Source organism: Helianthus annuus, chromosome 12 (assembly GCF_002127325.2).
Source record: "Helianthus annuus cultivar XRQ/B chromosome 12, HanXRQr2.0-SUNRISE, whole genome shotgun sequence".
Taxonomy (NCBI): Eukaryota; Viridiplantae; Streptophyta; class Magnoliopsida; order Asterales; family Asteraceae; genus Helianthus; species Helianthus annuus.
In genome coordinates this window covers 136,394,856-136,420,323 of record NC_035444.2, presented here as the reverse complement: position 1 = coordinate 136,420,323, position 25,468 = coordinate 136,394,856, and positions in this window count along the sequence as shown.

Sequence of the window (25,468 nt, the reverse complement as noted above, 5' to 3'; positions counted from 1 at the left end):
ATTTGAACAAGTTTTAGGCTGAATCTGATTATGAAAACTTGTAAGATTGTAATTCTGATGATTGCGAATCGATCTATAGTAAATTTGTCAAATTTTAACCGTAAAATCACTCTGAATTTTAATTTTTTCCAATTTTATGGTGACAAAGTGAAAAATAAAGCTAGATCTGAGAAGAGAGTAGAAGAATCGGTCAAATTTCCGGCAAAATTTGAGTTGAATCGGTAGAAATAACAAATTTCCGGTGAAATTTGTCTCTGAAACAGCAAAAACGGCTTGAATTCCGGTGAATTCGTCTCTAAATCAACAAGAATGGTTCGAATTCCGGTGAATTCGTCTTTGCAGATCTCGATTCAGCTTCCTAAAGCTCTGATACCACTTGTTGGTCCCTCGGATGGGATCTTCTTGTTCGGAAACGTAGTTGAATCGTGTCACACCCCCAAAAATCCACACGCGGAGTACCACCGCTTGGAGGCGTGACACGACCAGGATCAAGCCACCAATCATATTGAACATATAAGTAATTAGTAAACGTAAATGTATATCAACCCACAATATGAAAGGTGTTCAAATAACATAGTTTATGTAGCGAAAGCATAATATAAAAATCAACGTAATTATTAAGTTTTCAACTGGCATAAGTGTTTAGCAAAACATCCACGATCCATGTCCACAACGACCATGCCTCCCGTGCAAGCTCCATGTGTATCTATGGTCCTGCAAGGCATGTAACAGAGAGTCAACAACTAGTTGAGCGAGTTCACAGTTGGTTATTCAGCGTTCGTGATAGAATAGTAAATCGTATGTCCGTTTAGTAAACCATGTATCGTATGCATTTGTATCGCAGCCCTCTAGGCATGTGCGCGAAGATTAGTGGGAGTTTCCCAAGTATTCTAGACTAGGTATATTTGTATCGCAGCCCACCCGGCATGTGTGCGAAGTTTAGTATATAGTTCGCAGCCATTCCAGGCATGCGTGCGAAGATTGGTCCTATTATCGCAGCCATTCCCGGCGTGTGTGCGAAGAGAAGTGTTTGTATCACTAGTCTAGCAGTATCTATCAAAAACCTTCCTCTCCCAAGGCCCAAAGTACGTAATCCCGATAATAACTTAAGTATAAGAAATCTTCCAAACCCATTCCCGACCCTGGGAATCCCATGCCTTGGTAAGAGTGTGAACTCACCTTGGTTTGCTCGGCAGATACACAGAAAAGTCAATCAAGCTATTAGGTGGTCAACCACGTCCTACCATGGTTACCATACAAGTCAGGTTCGTATTCAAGTAGTGCACGTATATTTTCTACACATATTCCATCTAGTTGCATACAAGTATTGATCATGGCATACACGTATAATCATGGCAGTTCAACCACAGTACGAGTTCAAAAGTACAATCACGTAAATAAACGAAGTCCAAGTATGCGGCCCAATTGATTGGGCTCGTAACAGCATGCAAGGCCAAAACAGAATGTACAGTCATGTGGTCTCGAGTCGAGACTAAGGATCTCGAGTCGAGACTGTGCGGTCTCGAGTTGTAGCCTACGAGTTCTCGAGTCGCAACTGAGGAGGTCTCGAGTCATGCATGTACTAGTCGAGACTAGACGGTCTCGAGTTGCAACCGGGCCCGCAACCATGGTCTTGAGTTATGCTGTTTGTGCTGATGATGTGTGGTCTCGAGTCGAGACTTTGAGTTCTCGACTCGCAACCCGTGTCGAGACCGGAGATGTAACTGATTTCTTGATTTCCTTAATTTGCAGCTCAATCAAGTCCATAATATCAGCAAACAACTTCTGGCAGTTTCATATCGGATCAAATCATCAATCATTCTAAAATCATGCATATTCATACAATAACTTAATCATCATCAAATCAAACCTTTATCACCAAATTCACATAAACTCTAGTAACTCATCTAATCATAACCAACCATCTTAACTTTTAATGAATCTAATAGTTTGGGTAACTCATCAAGATGCGATGTTCAACATGTAACGATCCGAAAACAGAAACATAGTGGCCGATTGACACCTACTCGGTTCCAAATCAACAGCATGAAATTCCAAATCATATGAATGTTATCAAATACACATGTGAGCCAATTATTATGGATACTAATCTCATTAACAAAATCACTAGCATGCAACCCTAGTTATCAAAGAAAGCATAGCAATCAAAATCATGGCAACTAACAAAGATGTAACACTAACCGAATCGTGTGATGTGACAACTTGATCGCGAGGGGGCTTCGGGTGAGAGGTGATGCCGTTGCACAAGGAGAGAGAGAGAGAGAGGAAGAGAGCTTAGGGTTTGGTGTGTGTGTGTTAGTGTTTTGTAAATTATGAGGAATTAAACCCCAATGTTACTAAGTGTAGGTGAACAAGAGAAGTGGGCCGAACCCAGCATTGGGCTGTCCTTGAGGTCTCGAGTCCAATAGAGTGAGCCGAGGGAGAGAAGTGCACGGCCCAAAAGGCTCGTGTGACCGGACAAGTGTTGTGCAACCGAGCTTATAATATTCACACGCAGTTATGTAGCACATAGCATAACAAAACATAGTATTCCATTGCAATCAAACACGTCAACTAGTCACGTATAGTCCAAACAAGTTACATCGAAGCACACAAATAGAGGTTTGAAATACGAGTTGTCACATTATCCCCAACTTGAAAGAAATTTCGTCCCGAAATTTGGTACGTACTCACTGAGGAAGCTAGTTAAGTTGCATGGTTTTCCTGGGGTGTCACATCCTCCCCCCGTTGATCTGGAATTTCGTCCCGAAATTCCATGGTAGCTTCAGCCTCAGTAGTGGTTGTACTATTTGCGAACAATTGGGGATACTTTTGCTTCATCTGATCTTCGCGTTCCCAGTTGAACTCTGGGCCACGACGGGAGTTCCAACAAACTCGAACAAGAGGTATTCTAGTGTGCTTGAGGACCTTAACATCCCGGTCCGTGATTTCGACTGGTTCCTCGACGAATCGCAACTGCTCGTCGATAGTGAGCTCCTTCAAAGGAACTATGTGGGTCTCATCTGACAGACACTTCTTCAGATTCGACACGTGGAAAACGTTGTGAACTGCACCGAGTTCTGCTGGTAGGTTTAGCTTGTAGGCCACTTTACCTATTCTTTCTATGATCTCGAACGGTCCGACATACCGTGGATTAAGTTTACCCCGTTTGCCAAAACGAACCACACCCTTCCAGGGTGAGACTTTGAGTAGCACTCGATCCCCAACTTGGAACTCAAGTGGTTTCCTGCGCTTATCAGCGTAGCTTTTCTGACGGTCACGAGCCGCCGCCATGCGTTGCCGTATCTGTGCAATCCGTTCAGTAGCATCAACTACCATTTCTGGACCTGTGATTTGACTATCCCCCACCTCTGCCCAACAGAGAGGTGACTGGCATTTACGTCCGTACAATGCCTCGAATGGAGCAGCTTGGATGCTGGTGTGGTAACTGTTATTGTATGAAAACTACACTAAAGGGAGATGCTTTTCCCAGCTGTTGCCGAAATCAATAACACATGCCCGAAGCATGTCTTCTAGGGTTTGAATCGTGCGCTCAGACTGCCCATCCGTCTGAGGGTGATATGCTGTGCTCATGTCTAGTCGAGAGCCAAAAGATTTGTGCATTGCTTGCCACAGTTCTGAAGTAAATCGTGCATCACGATCCGAAATAATAGAGGTTGGCACCCCGTGCCTTGAGACAACTTCCTTGAGATATACGTCTGCTAGAGTGGAGAACTTGTCCGTTTCCTTAATAGCCAGGAAGTGTGCAGACTTTGTGAGTCGATCCACGATCACCCAAATAGTATCGTTCCCACGCTGGGATCTAGGCAGGCCAGTAACAAAATCCATGGAAATTTCCTCCCATTTCCATTGTGGTATCTTTGGTTGCTGAAGTAGGCCTGATGGTTTCTGGTATTCCGTCTTGACCCTCGCGCAGGTCAAACACTTGCCGACATAAGTTGCTATGTGGGCCTTCATGCTAGGCCACCAATACGTAGTTCTGAGATCGTGGTACATTTTATCCGAACCTGGATGTACCGAGTAGCGAGACTTATGTGTTTCATCCATCACAAGTTCTCGTAAACCGCCATATAGTGGGACCCAAATACGCCCCGTTACATAGTAGGCACCGTCTTCCTTCTGTTCTAATCGTTGCCTTGAGCCGCGTAAGGCTTCAGCCCTTACGTTTTCTGGTTTGAATGCTTCTACCTATGCATCTCGTATCTGTGCAGGAAGACCAGACTGAATAGTAAGCTGTAGTGCTCGCATGCGTCTAGGTAGAGTGTCTTTTCGACTGAGAGCGTCAGCCACAACGTTGGCTTTGCCTGGATGGTACTTGATGGCACATTCGTAATCATTAAGTAGTTCAACCCATCGACGTTGACGCATGTTCAATTCCTTCTGCTTGAAGATATGCTCGAGACTCCTGTGATCGGTGTAGATAGTGCACTTGGTACCGTACAGGTAGTGTCGCCATATCTTGAGCGCGAAAACAACGGCTCCCAGCTCTAAATCGTGCGTCGTGTAGTTCCGTTCGTGAACCTTGAGTTGGCGCGAAGCGTAAGCAATAACTTTATCCCGTTGCATCAATACACAACCAAGCCCCTGTATCGATGCGTCACAATAGACCACAAAATCGTCCGTGCCCTCTGGCAATAAGAGGATAGGTGCACTGCAAAGTCTATCCTTTAAGTGCTGAAAAGCGGTTTCCTGAGTATTACCCCAACGGTAGGTGACACCCTTCTTTGTCAGTAGTGTAAGCGGCTGTGCAATCTTTGAGAAATCTTTAATGAATCGTCTGTAATAACCACCCAACCCAAGAATTGGCGTATTTCCGTTGGTGTACATGGTGCAGGCCAGTTCCTGATCGAATCTACCTTGGATGGATCAACATGGATTCCATCGTTGTTTACCACATAGCCTAGAAAGTGGACTTCATGAAGCCAGAAGTCGCATTTTGAAAACTTGGCGTACAATTGTTGTGTTCGAAGAAGCTTCAAAATAAGTCGCAAATGCTGCTCGTGTTCCTCCTGACTCTTAGAGTAGATCAGGATGTCGTCGATGAATACAATCACAAACTTGTCTAGGTAGGGCTTGCATACCCTGTTCATAAGGTCCATAAAGACTGCCGGTGCGTTTGTCAACCCGAATGGCATGACAAGAAACTCGTAGTGGCCGTAACGGGTTCTAAATGCGGTTTTGGAGACGTCCTCATCCCGGACTATCAGCTGATGATAACCTGACCTCAGGTCTATCTTGGAGTAGTAGCTCGACCCTTGCAACTGGTCGAATAAGTCATCAATATGTGGAAGAGGATAGCGGTTCTTCACCGTCACCTTGTTCAGTTCACGGTAGTCAATGCACATGCGGAAGGTACCGTCCTTCTTTTTCACAAATAATACTGGAGCTCCCCAGGGCGAAGAGCTAGGTCGGATAAATCCCTTATCCAAGAGTTCTTGTAGCTCTGTCGATAGTTCTTCCAATTCTGATGGAGCTAAGCGATACGGTGCACGTGCTATCGATGCTGCTCCTGGTGCTAGCTCGATTTGAAACTCGACCTGGCGATGAGGCGGTAGACCAGGTAAATCTTCAGGGAACACCTGAGGAAAGTCGCGTACAACTAGAATATCTTCCAGTTTCTTTTCTTTTGCTGATGCATCGGTAACAAGTGCCAGAATGGCAGTGTGGCCCTTACGCAAACACTTCTGAGCCTCTAGAAAGGAGATGATGCCTACCACAGCACCACTCTTGTCGCCTTGAATCACGAGGGGTTCTTTACCAGCACGGGGAATATGAACGATCTTCTCCTTACATAGGATCTCTGCGTGCTGTTGGGATAACCAGTCCATTCCAATGACGATGTCGAAACTACCCAGAGCTATGGGAATGAGATCGATGGAGAAAGTCTGACCAGCGAGGATAAGATTACAACCCTGGACTATGTGTGTGGCCTCTAGACTTTTACCGTTAGCTAACTCTACGACATGTTTGGTGTGTAAGGGAGTTGGTGCACGTTTTAACATTTGGCTAACTTTTAGAGACATATAACTTGTATCCGCACCCGAATCAAACAATACAGTAACATAAAAGTCGTCGATAAGAAACTTACCCATAACTACGTTGGGATCATTCCTTGCTTCTCCCTGCCCCAGCACAAATGCACGTCCCTTAGCTTCATTGCCATGATTGTTTCCACCGTTGTTGTTCCCATTGCCCTGATTGTTATTGTTGTTGCGATTCTGGTTCAACTGGGGGCAATCCCGCTTGAAGTGACCTTCAGCACCACACTGAAAGCATCCCCTGTTGCCTCGCTGTTGCTGCTGCTGCTGGTTTTGAGGAGCTGGTGGTTGTTGTTGGTTCTGATTCGCAGGTCGTGAGCTCTTGCAATCTTTAGCTTCGTGCCCTATCTTGAGACATCTCTGACAGCGGCCCTTGCGGCACTGACCACTGTGGTGTCTGTTGCACCTGTTACACAGTGGGTGAATTCCCCGATATCCACCCTGCCCCTGACCACCAGAAGTTTGCTGACCCGGGCTCTGGTAATCACTATTCTTGCGCTGCTGCTGTGCTTGAGACTGAACGGTAGCTGAACCCTTGCTGGAATCCCCATCCCATTTCCGCTTGTTGTCATTGGGGGTAGCGGGAGTAGCAGAAGTGGTAGCGGTAGCAGTAGTGCTGATGCGCTTAGGCAGCCTGTTCTGTTCCACTGCTTGATCTGTGAGGCGATGAGCAAGACGCTGAATATCCTGAATATTATTAAGGTTAGCCGATGTCACATGGCTCTGAATTTCTGGCGCTAGCCCCTTGAGGTACAACTCAATGCGCTTGACTGGAGGGTCCACCATGGTTAGACACAAGATGGCCAGCTCGTTTGACCGTTTCGTATAAGCTTCAATTTCCGACCCTGTCGTTTTCAGATGATAGAGCTCCACCTCCAACTTATGGATGTCATCACGTGTGCAGTATTCTTGCTTGATCAGTTCATTGAAATCGTTCCAAGGGGTGGCGTTAGCAGCTGCCAGCCCTAGAATCTGAACTTGCGCGTTCCACCAAGTCAGCGCAATTCCTTCCAGAGTACCAGTGGCGTACTTCACCCTGTGAGCCTCAGGGCATTCACACATTTCAAACACTGACTCGAGCTTCTCAAACCAATGGAGGAGTCCCACTGCTCCTTCAGTGCCACTAAATGTGCTTGGACGACAGTCCATGAAGTTCTTTAAAGTGCAAATAGGTGGCTGTGCGTGTTGACCTCCTGCCTGTGCGGCTGCAAGTGCCGCAACAACTTGTTCGTTAATGAGTGCCGTTAACTGGGCTTGAGTCAGGTTAATACGTCCAGACATGATCTTCATAGCAAAGGTAACATAAGTGAGAGAGAGGTTCGCGAAAAGTGCGATGACAGAAGAGAGTAAGCACACAAGTGTTCTCAAGCAATAGTGGTTATGTGTATCTAAGCATACCCTGAGCAAAGTACTATGTAATCTAGCATGTAGGCAATATAACATATACCATATTACCTAGCATGTTGAGTCTTGCACGTGGAGCGAAGCGTCGTTGTGGATCGTTGAGCACTGTTCTGGTTATAGTCTGGTTTTAATAAAAATGTTTTCCCCATATTAAAACCAAGTTCTCTATAACCAATGGCTCTGATACCAATCTGTCACACCCCCAAAAATCCACACGCGGAGTACCACCGCTTGGAGGCGTCACACGACCAGGATCAAGCCACCAATCATATTGAACATATAAGTAATTAGAAAACGTAAATGTATATCAACCCACAATATGAAAGGTGTTCAAATAACATAGTTTATGTAGCGGAAGCATAGTATAAAAATCCAACGTAATTATTAAGTTTTCTAATGGCATAAGTGTTTAGCAAAACATCCATGATCCATGTCCACAACGACCACGCCTCTCGTGCAAGCTCCATGTGTACCTATGGTCCTGCAAGGCATGTAACAGAGAGTCAACAACTAGTTGAGCGAGTTCACAGTTGGTTATTCAGTGTTCGTGATAGAATAGTAAATCGTATGTCCGTTTAGTAAACCATATATCGTATGCATTTGTATCGCAGCCCTCTAGGCATGTGTGCGAAGATTAGTGGGAGTTTCCCAAGTATTCTAGACTAGGTATATTTGTATCGCAGCCCACCCGGCATGTGTGCGAAGTTTAGTGTATAGTTCGCAGCCATTCCAGGCATGTGTGCGAAGATTGGTTCTATTATCGCAGCCATTCCCGGCGTGTGTGCGAAGAGAAGTTTTTGTATCACTAGTCTAGCAGTATCTATCAAAAACCTTCCTCTCCCGAGGCCCAAAATACGTAATCCCGATAATAACTTAAGTATAAGAAATCTTCCAAACCCATTCCCGACCCTGGGAATCCCATGCCTTGGTAAGAGTGTGAACTCACCTTGGTTTGCTCGGTAGATACACAGAAAAGTCAATCAAGCTATTAGGTGGTCAACCACGTCCTACCATGGTTACCATACAAGTCAAGTTCGTATTCAAGTAGTGCACGTATGTTTTCTACACATATTCCATCTAGTTGCATACAAGTATTGATCATGGCATACACGTATAATCATAGCAGTTCAACCACAGTACGAGTTCAACAGTACAGTCACGTAAATAAATGAAGTCCAAGTATGCGGCCTAATTGATTGGGCTCGTAACAGCATGCAAGTCCAAAACAGAATGTACAATCATGTGGTCTCGAGTCGAGACTAAGGATCTCGAGTCGAGACTGTGCGGTCTCGAGTTGTAGCCTACGAGTTCTCGAGTCGCAACTGAGGAGGTCTCGAGTCATGCATGTACTAGTCGAAACTAGACGGTCTCGAGTCGCAACCGGACCCGCAACCATGGTCTCGAGTTATGTTGTTTGTGCCGATGATGTGTGGTCTCGAGTCGAGACTATGAGTTCTCGACTCGCAACCCGTGTCGAGACCGGAGATGTGACTGATTTCCTGATTTCCTTAATTTGCAGCTCAATCAATTCCGTAATATCAGCAAACAACTTTTGGCAGTTTCATATCGGATCAAATCATCAATCATTCTAAAATCATGCATATTCATACAATAACTTAATCATCATCAAATCAAACCTTTATCACCAAATTCACATAAACTCTAGTAACTCATCTAATCATAACCAACCATCTTAACCTTTAATGAATCTAATAGTTTGGGTAACTCATTAAGATACGATGTTCAACATGTAACGATCCGAAAACAGAAACATAGTGGCCGATTGACACCTACTCGGTTCCAAATCAACAGCATGAAATTCCAAATCATATGAATGTTATCAAATACACATGTGAGCCAATTATTATGGATACTAATCTCATTAACAAAATTACTAGCATGCAACCCTAGTTGTCAAAGAAAGCATAGCAATCAAAATCATGGCAACTAACAAAGATGTAACACTAACCGAATCGTGTGATGTGACAACTTGATCGCGAGGGGGCTTCGGGTGAGAGGTGATGCCGTCGCACAAGGAGGGAGAGAGGAAGAGAGCTTAGGGTTTGGTGTGTGTGTGTTAGTGTTTTCTAAATTATGAGGAATTAAACCCCAATGTTACTAAGTGTAGGTGAACAAGAGAAGTGGGCCGAACCCAGCATTGGGCTGCCCTTGAGGTCTCGAGTCCAATAGAGTGAGCCGAGGGAGAGAAGTGCACGGCCCAAAAGGCTCGTGTGACCGGACAAGTGTTGTGCAACCGAGCTTATAATATTCACACACAATTACGTAGCACATAGCATAACAAAACATAGTATTCCATTGCAATCAAACACGTCAACTAGTCACGTATAGTCCAAACAAGTTACATCGAAGCACACAAATAGAGGTTTGAAATACGAGTTGTCACAAATCGTACGTGATCAATGCGCGGAATTCATGTAATCACATAGCAGATATACGAAGACAAAATTCTACTCTGAATCACCGTCTGATATTCTATTGATATGATATGAAAGTGTACAAGAACCAGAGAGAACTCAGACTGACATAAGGTTGCTAGAAAGTGAAAGTATCCAAGGTTCTAAATAAGCTGATCGAACAGCTATTTATAGGCAAGGTCAGGATATGAGAGTGCTGGCCGATCGGCTGGGCTAGCTGTTTACTCGATCGGTTGGGCTGTCCGATCGGCTGGGCTAGCCGATTGGCTGGCAGCTTTAGCACTTAACAAAAACATTGCCGTATCCTGACTTGCTTTACATACAAAACATATACAACTATACAAAATATGACTACATGTTGACGGAAGCTACAGACGTTATTGCAGTAACACATACTTTACCAATAAAGAAAATCCGTAGTGATAATTAGACAGAATTTAAAAACGAGAAAGTTGAAGAATTATGTCATGAGATGGGAATAGTTCATCAGTTTAGCACTCCATATGTTCCTCAACAGAACGGATTTGCAGAACGCAAAAACAAAACTCTGATAGAAGTTACCTAGACTATTTTGTCTAAATCAAAATTACCAATCATATTTTAGGCTGAAGCAGTTAACACAGCTTGCTTTATGCTAAATCGTGTCTTAAATGTTAAAAAGCATAAGAAAACGTGTTTTGAACTTCTATCGGGTGATAAACCAAATTTAAAAGGTTTCCAACCTTTTGGGATTAAATGTATTATACGTCGCACAAAAGATACATCTAAATTTGGTGTGATTGGAGAAGGAGGTATCTTTCTCGGATACGATTCAGAGTCACCAAATAAGTGTCACACCTCGCTTTCCCGGTGGGCTCAGATGTGGGGTTTGAGCGTGACGATTGTATACCAATTTCACGGTGCAACAGAAATAGCGAATTTATATATTAAAACTTTATATTGTCAAATAAAATGGACTTGAGACATCATAGATCTTTTGCCATGGAGTCGCAAATTCCAAAGCATTTAACCTAGCATTATCCAACCTACTATTGAGGTTTGTCATCTGTATATTAGTCTTTAAAAATACGTCAGCTTTCGCTAGTAAATACAATCAACTGACTGATTTGTAAAACATTTAAAATCCTTTGTGAGTTAGGGATTTTTCTTGTTACTAGATTTACATGCTTGTCACATTCGGGATCAAGTATCAAAAACTAGCTTATGATTAATATACACACCATATATTTTGTGTCTATCAAGTGTATGCCTACACCCGCACTTAATGGCCATTACAATAATGAATCATGACGCCCGGATACGGTACTATTAACCCCCATATGTTTTATGTTAATCAAGCAATACAGATTAAAATCAGGTTATCAACATTCTGAAAGCATTTGCACATTGCAATACCCATACCAAGTGGTTTTGTACCATATCCCAAGTTTCGTATAATAAAGTAGTTAAAAAGTATTTACACGTGCTAGCTGTGCTCACAGCGTATTTGATTCTGTAGCACAACCGAATTCAAAGTTTATTATCCTACATTACGATCACTCGGAGACTCTATTGTCCAGAGTGAATGGAAACATTTTTCCATTAGAATTGTTTACGGGTCATTATGAGTCCTTTGGACTTGACTGGTTAACATGGATTTAAGTTCGGTTCCGCTACATTAAGCATTGACCGGACAGAATGTGGTTTATAACCAAACAAGTGAAGAGTCTCATATAATAAGGTTTATTTAACCTTACATTCTGATTTGAAAATGTTTTGAAAAGGTTTTGACCCGTTACGACTTGTTTATATGGTTTATGTTATTTTAACGAGTCGTATGCATAAACACGGGTTCAAATGGTCAAATGGGTTCATGACAAGCCCAATATGTTAAAATGTATTTTATTATTACAAACTATTTTGGTGTTAAAACATCATACTACATATGCTTTTAAATCATTCTTCGATGTTTACATAAAGCTGCATGTTGCCTTTTTAGAAATATAAGTTTGACTTATCATTTGACCCATTAAGATGTGATGATCACGTGATATAAATGCAGGGTATTATACCTTACATTATGATGATCACTTGGAGGTATTTAATTTGAAATTGGGTTGACAAAAGTGGTCAGAATCGAAAGTTAACAGAAAAGTCAAATTGTTGATAATTTTGGACTTACATAACTGAATGCTATGGAAAGAGCTAAGGAAAGAGAACTTACTTGCTTTAGATGATATCTTAAAACACCCAGAGGAATTCTTGAAAGAGTAGAAAGGAGAGCTTACACTAGACTTTTTGTTTTTTTGAGTTGGTGTGAACAAAATGGAACACAAGGAGTGCAATTTATAGTGAACTAGGAGTGTCTAAGACTTGGACAAGTGTCCATGATGCCTTAGAATGTTTCTTAGTGTCCATATATGTGTCAAATGCAGGTTTAGAGTGGAAAATTTGCGAGTTAGGCAGCAAGAGAAAGAAGAAGGCTGGTGCCAAGCAAGAACCTGTTGTCTGGTGACCCCTTGCGGACCGCAAGGGAATTCCGATACGGTCTGCATGGACCGTCTGCATGCAATTTAATTATAAACCCCTTGCAGACCTAAAGGGGTTATAGATACGATCCACAATGGACCTTTTGAAAGAATAAAATTTTGCTTTTTGGTAGCCTTAGCCCCTCGACTTCGCATTCTCCCTTTTTGACGATTCTAGCCGTTCTTTGTCAACATTGTGAAGTATATGGACGGTCTTTAGACACGTGTCACATCCCCCTTAAAAGAAATCTCATCCTCGAGATTTTAGTCAAATAATTTAGGGTACTTTTGTCTCATGTCGGATACTAATTCCCAAATGTACTCAGGGCTATGTTAGGAATCCCATTTGACTTTTGTAACATCTGTCAGAAACGGATCCCCACCCCCCCCCCCCAAAAAAAACTGATTTGTATTATAAATCGGATCCTATGCATAATAAATAACAATGAAGTTGTATAACTTGTTTTCGCATATAAAATCAATTGACATATATAAATAAATAAATTGACGTAATCTAATAGAACGTGTAATACAAATAAAACGTTAATGGGACTTGGTTAGTGTCGTTAGTTTTATAAAAGAAATCACTTAATTAGGTTAGTATAATCTTTAACCAAGTTAGAGTTTAGAAAGAACTCATTACATTAAGTTAAGTACACTAGCAAACTAAGTTACAAACTTGAGGGACCTAGATGTAACACCTTGAAATTTAAATTTGTAATGTTGAGGAAATGAAACCGAGTGTAAAAAGTACATTGGACCATGCGAGATCTGTACTAAAAACGAAGAATTTTTCAAATAAAAACGCACAGTTCTTGGCTAAAAAAGAAGAATTTTTAAACAAAACGTACTTAGAAGTTGCTGAAATGAAGATTTTTTGAACAAAAATGAAGAGAAGAAATCGAAAAAGAAGAATTTTTAAATCAAACTCACTCGGAGTTTGATAAAAAAGAAATGTTTTTGAGACAAAAATACAGAGAAGTTTTTAAAAAAGAAAAGATTTTAAATCAAAAATGTGAAGAGATAGCTCAAAAGGAAGAGGTTTTGAAAAATAAGTGCAAGAACTTGAAGGAGCAAACGAAATTTTGAAACAAAAATGTTCAGAAAAGTGCATATGATAAAATCAGTAACAAAACTAAAAAAATTATTGGCATTAGGTGAAAAGATGTTGATACTAAAAGGATACTTGAAAGTACTTTGGAAGATAAACAAAATGCAATAAATGCGCATCTTGATACAATTGCATTGCTTAAGCAAGAATTAGCAACGACAAAAATTGAAACAGAAAGGGTCAATAAGAAATTGATCAGCTACTCAACTTCATCATATGTACTTGATCATATCATTCAAAAACAGCCAAAAGAAAGTGAATCTGTGGAGAAGGTTGTTGGGAATGGAAAAAGAGTTGGGTATTATCAGGTTCCACCTCCCATAATGGAAAATTATTGTCGGAAAAAATTCGAGGGGGTGGAAAAGGCGTTGAACATCAAATTAAAAATTGTTCAAAATCTAATTAATCAGCTGCCTGATAATATTGATGTGACATACACCAAATCTGATGTTTGTGAATCAGAGTTGGTGAATGATGTAGTTGAAAAAGTTTTTGGAGAAGATTGTCAAAGTGATTCCGCCAAAAATGAGAATTCTAAATCATAATTTGAAGATGAGGAAAGTTTTCACAAGAATTATCTTCAGAATTCAAAATCTGATTCTAAAATGAATAATGATCCAATAATGATGATGTACAAAATGGTTAGATCTGACAAATTGTTTTCAGATGATGAATTTCCAATTCAAAATGTGAATTTAGAAAAGTTTGAGAAAGTGTTTAAGCTGGTGGAAATCGAGATATCAGAGATTAAGACTCTTGCAACTGATGCAAGAAATTTGAATTTCAAAAAAGAGAAATCTTTTTCAACTAAACCAGGATACTCGCATTATCAAAAGAAATTTTTTAAAAATGAAAGAGCTGGTTTAGGTTATAAAAAGAAGAAAAATCAAAACAAAAGATTTCAAAAGTCAAATTTTGAGAAGAAGATGAACTTTGTTCATGGAACAAGTTCGGAGAAAGAGAAAGAATCCTACTTTAGTCGATAGACTAATGAGGAATTCATTGCTCAAAAGAAACGTCAACAGGCTAAAGATGTTTCAAATGCAATCAAGCTGGACACATTGTTCGCAAATGTTGATGCTTGTCCAGTGTAATATGTTTTTATTAATAATTTAAGCCCATTTTACAAATTAGTCAAGTTTTAAATTTATAAAACACGATATTCTACTAACACTAAACACACATATGGGCAAGTGCACCCATCGTGAGCGTAGTATAGCGTTGGTAAGATGCCGAGGTCGTCCAAGGACACAAGAGCTTTTAGTACCGGTTTATCCTCAACGTCTAATCAAATCAAAATTTTTACAAAAGGTTTTAAACATGAAAAATAAAACTAAAATGCTGAAAATAAAAATAAAATAAAACAGATAGACAAGATGAATCACATGGATCTGACCCGCCTTTAATGTAACCTTTGATTATTTCCGCACTTTTGCACTTTTTAAGATATTATCTTAGTTATAGTAGTAGGCCCCTATTTTGAAGGTGACGTTACCCTCAACCCAGTGGTTTGAGTCAGCAAGGATACAATCCCAAAGGGTCGGAATATTGAAAGATAATTAATTAAGTTATTAATGCGTAAAGTGGAAGGCCCCTCTTTTAAAGGCGACGTTACCCTCGGCTAAGTGGTTTGAGTCTGCAGGGAAACACTCCCAAGTAGTCGGTTTAATGTATTAATAGTAGTTTACACATGTGGGGATCAAGCTATTCGCACCCCTGCCATCCAATACCAGTGGGTATTGAAGGAGGCCCTAGTAAGCTTGACCCAGGTCCTTGAAGGATCTATACACTGAACAAGGCAAGATCCTTACTAAACCATTCCCTTAACCCCCAACCAGGTAGCCAACATATCTCTATATAGACCATAGACATATGAATGGTGAAAATATTTTACTTTATATAGACAGTAAAGTAATGCCAAGACACCACGAACAAATGATAAAGAAGTTTCACCTTCAACATAAGAAACTAGTTATTAAAGTCATTAATACAAAACCAAATAAAAAGTGCGAAAACATTAAAAATCAAAAGTATTACATTAAATGCTTGTCTTCACCAAGTGATGTAAGAGACTTGGCCAAACATGGCCTTCGATTAACAAGAACTCTTACTATCAATCTTGGATCCCGAGACTACTACACACACTCTAAGGTGGATGATGGATGATGATGGTGGATGTGGGTGTTGTAGTGGAGGTGGAGTGGTGGTGAAGTGGAAGAGAGGTGGTTTGTCAAGGGATGCCTTTGAAGTGAACCAAGCACCCCTATTTATAGCCTGATCAGAAGCCCGGCCACGGCCCCGTGTCCTCTGGACACGCCCTCGTGGCCATCACCTTTCTCTTTCTTCATTAATTGCAATTGTCTGCATAGGCTCCACACGGCCCATGTTCGCTGGGCACGACCCCGTGTGAAGAAGCGTATCTGTACTATCAAGATTTGCAAGATTATGCGAATCTTAGTGTTGACCACGCCCCGTGCTGAGCTGGGCACGCCCCCGTGTCAGGAATAGAAGCTTCTACAACTTTGTCACTTTCTACAGACACCTGACGACGCCGCCGTGTCCGCTGGGCACGGGCCGTGGTCAGCCTTCTGTTTCTTGTTTTTGCTTGGGGAGATGCTGTTGAGGGGTCGGGCATGCCACGTTTATTCCTTTTCTTTGTATTTATGTTAGTTTTTGCTGCATATTTATTCCTTTTGTTCATTTAAGCTCGTTTGGTCCTAAAAATACAAAAGGAAGACAAAAGCACACTTTTCCAACATTAGTACTTAAAAAGGGTTAGTTTTATGCCTCATTTGATGTAATTTATATGTTGCATTTTACACACATCAAATGTCCACAAAAATCTAAGCCTGTTCATGTTAAACAAAAGAAATTAGAAGATTTGAAACTAAAATCACCAAGTTTTGTACCAAGACAAGTTTCAAAAGGAAACATTCAAAATGATCCAAAGTTTTATGTAAAGAATGTTTCAAAAGGTAAAACTTGGGTGATAAAAAATAAAGAAACTTTTGATGTCAAGAAGAAACTTGATTCAACTGAAAAAGTTGAAACTAAGAAACAAGATGGTTTTGAGAAAATTGAAAAAGATTTTCCGAGTTTGTCTGAAATAATTCATGTCAAATTACCCAAGTCTAAGCAGGCTTGGGTTGTATTGTTCAAGTAATTGAGTTTGTGCATGTGTATGTGTTTTGTATGATTCCAGGATCCGACGAGTTTGACGGAGCTTTGGTCCCGAGATGACCGGTTCGATGATAAGAAATGAGTAGAAGATAGAGAACGACACCGAACAATCACTTATATTCTGGTTTCTATTGAATGTATGAAAGTTACATACCCGTGAAACCAGTTGGACAGCATCTCCCCTTTGGGAACCAAAAGCTTATCCAACACAAGACCCAAGCATCCTATATATAGGCATGCTGACTTCGTACGAACCCACATGGGTGCCTTCGTATGAAGCTGCAATGGTCTTTGATATCAGTATGAACCCACAAAGCAGTCCCTTCGTACGAAGTGACTCCCTCCGTACAAAGGTACTGTTACATCACAATACCTTGGTTTCGTACTGGATTTCACTCTATTCTATACAATATTCAACACACGCTCTATCTAGTTATTCGCACAGTGGCAGACATACAAAATATGCACCAATAGATTCCCCCTTGGCTATCACTGTCGAATCGACACGTTGAAAACCTTGAGCCGTGTTTGAATATTCTGTAACTACAAATATTTTGCAACTTCAATCAGGCATCTTCAAATCTTCAATATATTCCCCCTTGATTGATGATCCAGGTTTGCTTTTGACAATTATGCACAAATTCCCCATGAAACAAATCTTCAGGTCTATGTTTGCATAGTTCCCAACCCCTCCTCTAATTTGCTAAACTGTAACCTTCACAAACACTCACCAGCTTGAAACTAATCGATGCAGTAATCTCTGTTTCAGCTTTAACCACATCCGCGTTTAGTTTTTGATATAGCATTTCAGCACCATGATCTCGCATTCCGCTTGCTCGATCTAAGTATTGTACAAAAACTCAACCGGCAATTGATAGAAACTTCAAATACCCCACTGGTTAACTTCAAATCATAGATTCCCCCTAAAGATCTGATATCATGTTTTCCGTGATCACCTTTAAGCACCGTTAGAATGATTGATCCGTGTAAATGGTATTCTCGACAATCAGCAAATCTTCATCGGATAATGAATCATCTGGTAACGCATTCAGATCTCAAAAATATTCATTCACGATCAGAATCACATACTTCCTCTTCAGTCACGATAACAAATGTATAGTCTTCTCCGCTAGTTCCGACAGCAACTTAACCAACAAACATCATCATTTCCCGGCGGTTAGTCTGAAAACAATGCATTCGTCCGGATGGACTATATTGAAACACTCAGTGTTTTGAAAGTCAAAGTCAAAGTCAAGATTGAAGTCAAAAGGAGACAAGATTGCTAATTGTGATCTGTCACTCCTTGCTTAATTCCTATTTTAACTTCTTTGACTCGTGGTTAGTCTAGTTTATGCGTAACGTTAGTTGTATTACGTGGAGTACTTATTAATAATCGAGGTTTATTCGATAACTAACGCATATTTGATCGCTTATCGCCTATCGCAATCGCACTCGCAACTCGTATTTACGCGTTCTGGATATTGTTTTACGTGTGTGTATGCCTTATGTGTTACTTGTGCATGTTTAATTATGTTATGTTGTGGTGATCAACCGAAACTCAATCGCAATCGAATCGCAACGCTAAACGCAAGTGAAATAGGATGATTGTATGTTAGATTTAGTAGTTGAGATTAAAAGTAATTTGAATAGGAAACTCTATCGCATCACAACGCTCGCAATCGCAATAGAAACGGCAAAACTCGTTGCACCGAACACTCGAACCAAGTGACTGATCGACCAGGCGACCAGCCGATCGACCAGCCAGTCGGCCGGGCTGCCACCCGATCGACCAGCCCCTTTCCACTTTGGGTAACCCTATAAATACCCCCTGTCCACATCAAACTTTCAACTTTTGCTCTCTGACGTCCGACCAGCGCTTCAACCTCACTTTTCTTCAACTTTCTCGCGATTCCCGTAAGATCTCAACCTAAATCTTGTACATCTTTGATCTACACTTGATTCTACACCTTTATACCTTTTGAATCTTAACTTTTAACCGTGAAATCACTAGATTTGAGGTGTTCTAGGATGACGTCATCATGGTGTTCTTTGGAACTTCATGTTTTGGCTTCAATCCACCAAGAACAACTTAGATCTAACCGATTTCCACATAAACAAACAAGGATCTTTCATAGATCTCAACATATTCACGGTGAAAAGGGAAGAAAGATGGTTTTCCAACTTTCTTTCAACTCTTTTACACTCAATGCACTCAAAACCGATAGAATCAGAGCTTGTACCGACATTCTACTCATTCTTGTGGTTGTGTTGGTTCAAGACTTTGAATCTATCCACGAGGTTACCGATTTCGGGGTAACCAAGAACAACCGTCTTGAACCGGTGGATTGACTGAACTTGGGTGGTTCCTGTTCAATCGGGTCACTAGGGTTTAGGATGGGGTTCTGTTGGTTAGCACGATATCATCACATCTCGATAAAATGACAAACTACCAAAACAACCAAGTGTCAGATGAACAGAACGACCAGGACGGAATGCCGTCCGATCGGACTACCGTCCGATCGGACTGTCATCCGAACGGGTTGTCACCCGATCGATCTGCACCTTGGCCCCACACTTAACTTTTGTTTTCAAAATCTTGAAGGATGAACATTGAATGAAGGGCCGATCGATCGGATTACCATCCAATCGGACTCCCACTCAACCATGTAATGGCCAGACTTCAACATTTAAACAATTTTCAACATGTTCAATGCCGACAGATTGTCACCCGATCGAACTACTAACCGATCGAACGACAAACTGCGGTGAACTTATTCTCACTAAAGTGTCCAACTAATCGGGTTACCGTCCGATCGACTGACTTGAAATGTAGGGATACTTCTATGTTTTCTAAGTGCTGCAATAGAAACTTAAAAAGTCAAGCCATCATACACATCCTTCCTAAAGGAAGAAACAATCCACTCGAAAGGTCAACTGATCGGATGACCATCTGAACGGACTGTCACTCGCACGACAGGCTGTCCGATCGGAGTTCCATCCGATCGAACTACTGTCCAACCCACTAATACTTGCATCGTTTTACGCGTCACTTACCGTTATGCTATCATTCTAATCAGGCTAACCTTACTCTCTAGCGCTCCCTTCAATCCATCAATCACTGTGAGTATACTCGATCCCTTTTTGCTTGATGCACTTTTGGGTGTTACATACGTTACTTATTCTAAATCACATCGAACACACTACGCAATACTTTTAACGCTAACCGATTACCGCATGTTATACGTGACTTCATGAATGCTTGTTTGTTATGTTTACACATGGATGCTGTCTACCTGCCTTAGCAACGATAGTACTATAGTTTGGACTCAGCACCTGTTTACTCATGGGTTGTTAAGGACAATTAGTTACATGGCTCACAGTGGTGAGTGTGTATCGCGAACTGCCTTGGGCAGTCAACCCACGGTCATTGGTATCGATAGGTTCATGTCGATAACTAACATGCCTCATTTCACACTGTGTACGTGCTGCTTATGCGTAATCGATTTCGAACTCTATTATATCTATTAAACTTGTATGCTCACCTTTACACTATGTGTATTGAGTTTTACTTTAACGTATGTGACAGGTGCTTAGGATGCTTATTTGCATACTTTGCTGTGAAATCGAGGCTAGGAAAGACCTAGGTCAACAATAAACTATTGTCTGTAATAAGAATCTGAGTTGTCGGAACAGAATAATTTGACTGGATCTTTTCTGTAATAATTGTATTATCATTTATGACATGGTATGGGACGTGTTGCTTTAAATATTTGGTAAATATAGTTGTTATGGAAACTTCTGGACAATCTGTTTCACTCAATGCCGCGCCCAGATGTTTCCGCCATCGCTTGGGGTGTGACAGATTGGTATCAGAGCCATAACTATAGGGAATTAGGCAAGACTCGACCTAGTCCGGGCCGATGTCTTAGAAACGATCTAGTTTATAGTTAGGTACCAACAGACCGACTTGTGCATATCCTTAAGGGTACTGTACGAGCATGCTTGCCATTCTCGCTATTCTCGCCTATGCTACACTATTACTGCACTTTCCCTTTCGAAAAGAAACGAGCGATTAGGTCGAGATTAGGTGTGAAAACCGCAAACTCTCGACTAAATTGCTTGTTCGACCCACATTTTTTATCTATAAACACGAGAATTTGCGTTGAAACAGGAGTGAAATCCATACTTTGACGCAAATTTTCGTCTATTTATCAAAACAGGAGTAAGGTTGTTAAGTCAGGGGTGAAACCCGAACCTTGACGACTTATTCCGCCCTAATTTTTGTTTTACAAAAACTCTCTCCAAAGTCTCGACGGACTCCAACGGCTTGAAGTCACAATGTAACTAAAAGAATGCACGCTGATCGCCCAGATTCGAGGCGAGAGCACAGTCCTGAAGGCCAAAGTGCGTACAAAAGGTTCTTGTGAATAGTCAAATCACTTTGGTTAGTCGACGTCTATCTAGCCGCAGACAATCCATTTCTCGATCTTTATGTGTTTCGATTCCGAGATCGCTACTGCCGACTCTGATTTTTGCTATTTTATATGGATTTATGTGTTGTATGTGATTTTACCTGTTTATATGCTACGATTTTTGGTGATTTATTCGCTTTTCGCGTTCGCTATGATCGACACACACGAATCGCACTACGTACTCCTAAAGGTATCACCTTGGAAGGGTGTGGTCAGATTCGGTAAGAAAGGGAAGCTAGCGCCTCGATATGTTGGACCTTTTAAGGTTCTGGAAAGAATCAGAAAAGTCACCTACAGACTCGAACTACCGGAGGAACTGAGTAACGTCCACCCGACTTTCCATGTTTCGAACCTCCAAAAGTGCCTGGCTGAGCATGATCTAATTGTATCTCTTGATAACCTCCAAATAAACGAAACACCACACTTTATGGAGAAGCCTGTCGAGATCATGGATCACCAAACCAAGCAGATCAGACGCTCGCGCATTCCTATTGTGAAAGTCTGATGGGAAGGCAAACGAGGCGCAGAGTTCACTTGGGAACTCGAAAGCGACATGAAGGCGAAGTACCCGCGGTTGTTTGATACGGCTTCAGCCTAATTTCGGGATGAAATTCCCTTAAGTAGGGGAGGCTGTAACACCCCGTGTTTCGAAAGTCAAAGTCAAGATTGAAGTCAAAGGGAGACAAGATTGCTAATTGTGATCTGTCACTCCTTGCTCACTTCATGTTTCGACTTCTCTGACTCGTGGTTAAGCTAGTTTATACGTAACGTTAGTTGTATTACGTGGAGTACTTATTAATAATCGAGGTTTATTCGATAACTAACGCATATTTGATCGCTTATCGCAAGCGCACTCGCAACTCGAATTTACGCATTCTGGATATTGTTTTACGTGTGTGTATGCCTTATGTGTTACTTGTGCATGTTTAATTATGTTATGTTATGGTGATCAATCGAAACGCAATCGAAACTCAATCGCAATCGAATCACAACGCTAAACGCAAGTGAAATAGGATGATTGTATGTTAGATATAGTAGTTGGGATTAAAAGTAATTTGAATAGGAAGCTCTATCGCATCGCAACGCTCGCAATCGCAATCGAAACGGCAAAACTCGTCACACCGAACACTAGAACCAAGTGACTGATCGACCAGGCGACCAGCCGATCGACCAGCCAGTTGGCCAGGCTGCCACCCGATCGACCAGCTGTAACACCCCGTGTTTCGAAAGTCAAAGTCAAAGTCAAGATTGAAGTCAAAGGAAGAAAAGACTGCTAATTGCGATCTGTCTCTCCTTGCTCAATTCCTGTTTTGACTTCTTTGACTCGTAGAGTAGTCTATTTTATTTTTGCTTTAGTTGTATTATGTGGAGTATCTATTAATAATCGCATGGTTATCGCTATTTATCGCATGTTTAACCGCTTTATCGCTATCGCAATCGCACTCGCAACTCGAATTACGCATTATTGGTTATTGTTATACGTGTGTGTGCCTTATGTGTTCCTTGTGCATGTTTAAATTATGTTATGTGTGGTAATCAATCGAAACGCAATCGAACTTAATCGCAATCGAAATGGTATGATAATTGGTGGAGAAGACATAGTGCAAGATATGAGTACTTGGGATTAAAAGTAATTTGACTAGGAAACTCTCTCGCATCGCAATGCTCGCAATCGAAATCGAAACGGCAAAACTCGTCGCACCGAACACTCGAACCAAGCGACTGATCGATCAGGCGACCAGCCGTTCGCTCGGACTGCCGTCCGATCGGACAGGCTGTCCGATCGGGCTGCCTGGCCGAACGACCAGCCCCTTTCCACTTCGGGTAACCCTATAAATACCCCTTGTCACTTTCATACTTTCTACTTTTGGCAACTGACGTCCGACCAGCTCGTTCTCCCCACTTTTCTTCAGATTTCTCACAATTCCGGTAAGATCTTGTCCTAAATCTTGTACTTCCTTAATCTACACGCACTCCTACACCTTTCTACCTTTTGAATCTTCACTTTTAACCGTGAAATCATCAAGATTCAAGGTGTTCTAGGATGACGTCATCATGTGTTCTTGAAGAACTTCATGTTTCGGCCTCAATCCACCAAGAACAACTTAGATCTAACCGATTTCCACATAAACTAACAAAGATCTTTCATAGATCTGAACATATTCACAAGAAAAATGATTAAAAGATGGTTTTTCAAACTTTCTTTCCAACTCTTTTACACTCAATGCACTCAAAACCGATAGAATCGGAGCTCGTGCCGACTTACTACTCATTCTTGTGGTTGTGTTGGTTCAAGATCCGTATTCTATCCACGAGATTATCGATTCCGGGTTAACCAAGAACAATCGTCTTGAACCGGTGGACTGACTGAACTTGGGTGGTTCCTGTTCAGTCGGGTCACTAAAACTTAGGATGAGGTTCTGTTGGATAGCACGTTATCAAAACGTCTCAATAAAACGACAAACAATCAAAACAACCAAGTGTAAGACGAACAGGACGACCAGGACGGGGTGCCGTCCGATCGGACTGCTGTCCGAACGGACAGCCAATCTGAACGACTGGCCTATCCGAACGACTTGCACCATGGGTCCCACACTTAACCATTTTTGCCAACATTTGAAGTTTGAGTGTTGAACGAATTGTTGTCCGATCGGACTACCATCCGATTGAACTGCCATTCAAATCATGAAACATTTGAACTTCCACACTTAAACAATTTTCAACATGTTCAATGCACAAAGGATGCCACCCGAACGCACCACCGTCCGATCGAGTGACAACCTGCTAAAGTGTTCAACCAATCGGGTTGACGTCCGGTCGAATGACCGTCCAATCGACCGACCCTAAAGGTAGAGATACTTCTATGTTTTCTAAATACTACAACAAAAACTTCAAAAGTCAAGCCATCATACACAAACACATCCTTCCCTAAAGGAAGAACAATCCACTCGAACGGTCATCCGAACGGACTACCACTCGCACGACTGGCCGTCCGAACGGACTTCCACTCGCACGACTGGCTGTTCGAATGAACTACCACCCGATCAAACTGTTGTCCGACTCACTTGTACTTTGCATCGTTTTGCGCGTCACTTATCGTTATGGTATTCGTTCTGATCAGGCTAACCCTACTCTCTAGCGCTCCCTTCAATCCATCAATCGCTGTGAGTATACTCGATCCCTTTTTGCTTTACGCACTTTTGGGTGTTACATACGTTACTTATACAAAAATCACATCGAACACACTACGCAATACATTTAACGCTAACCGCTATCGCATGTATACGTGACTAAATGAATGCTTGTTTGTTATGTTTACACATGGAATGCTGTCTACCTGCCTTAGCAACGGTAGTACTATTAGTTTGGACTCAGCACCCGTTCACTCGGGGGTTGTTAAGGACAATTACCTACATGGCTCACAGTGATGTGTATGTATCGCGAACTGCCTTGGGCAGTCAACCCGTAGTCATTGGTATCGATAGGTTCATGTCGATAATAACATGCCTCATTTCACCCTGTGTACGTGCTGGTTATGCGTAACGCTTTCGAACTCTATATGTTATTATCAAACTTGTATGCTCGCCTTTACACTATGTGTATTGACTTTTACCTTAACGTTTGTGACAGGTGCTTAAGTTGCTAGGATGCTCAATTGCACGGTGATGAAATCGAGACAAGGGAAGGTCTAGAAACCAATAACAATTGTCTGTAATAAGAATCTGAGTTGTCGGAACAGAACAATTTGACTAGATCTTTCTGTAATAATTGTATTATCATATATGACATGGTATGGGACATGTTGCTTTAAATATCTGGTAAATATATAGTTGTTATGGAAACTTTTGGACAATCTGTTTCACTCAGTGTCGCGCCCCGATGTTTCCGCCATCGGTTGGGGTGTGACAGATTGGTATCAGAGCCATAACTATAGGGAATTAGGCAAGACTCGACCTAGTCCGGGTCGATATCTTAGAGACCTAGTCTATAGCTAGGACCCAATAGACCGACTCGTGCATGTCCAGTAGGGATTATGTACGAGCTTACTGCTACTCCATGCTATTCTCGCCTACGCTACACTATCACTGCACTCGAATTTTCAATTGTGAATTAGCGATTAAGTCGAGATTAGGTGTGAAAACCACAAACTCTCGATTGAATTGCTTGTTTGATGTGTATTTATCTATAAAACGTGAGAATTCGCGTTGAACCAGGAGTGAAATCCATACTTTAGCGTGGATTTTCGTCTCTATTTTACTAAAACAAGGAAGAAGCTGTTAAGCCAGGGGTGAAACCCTAA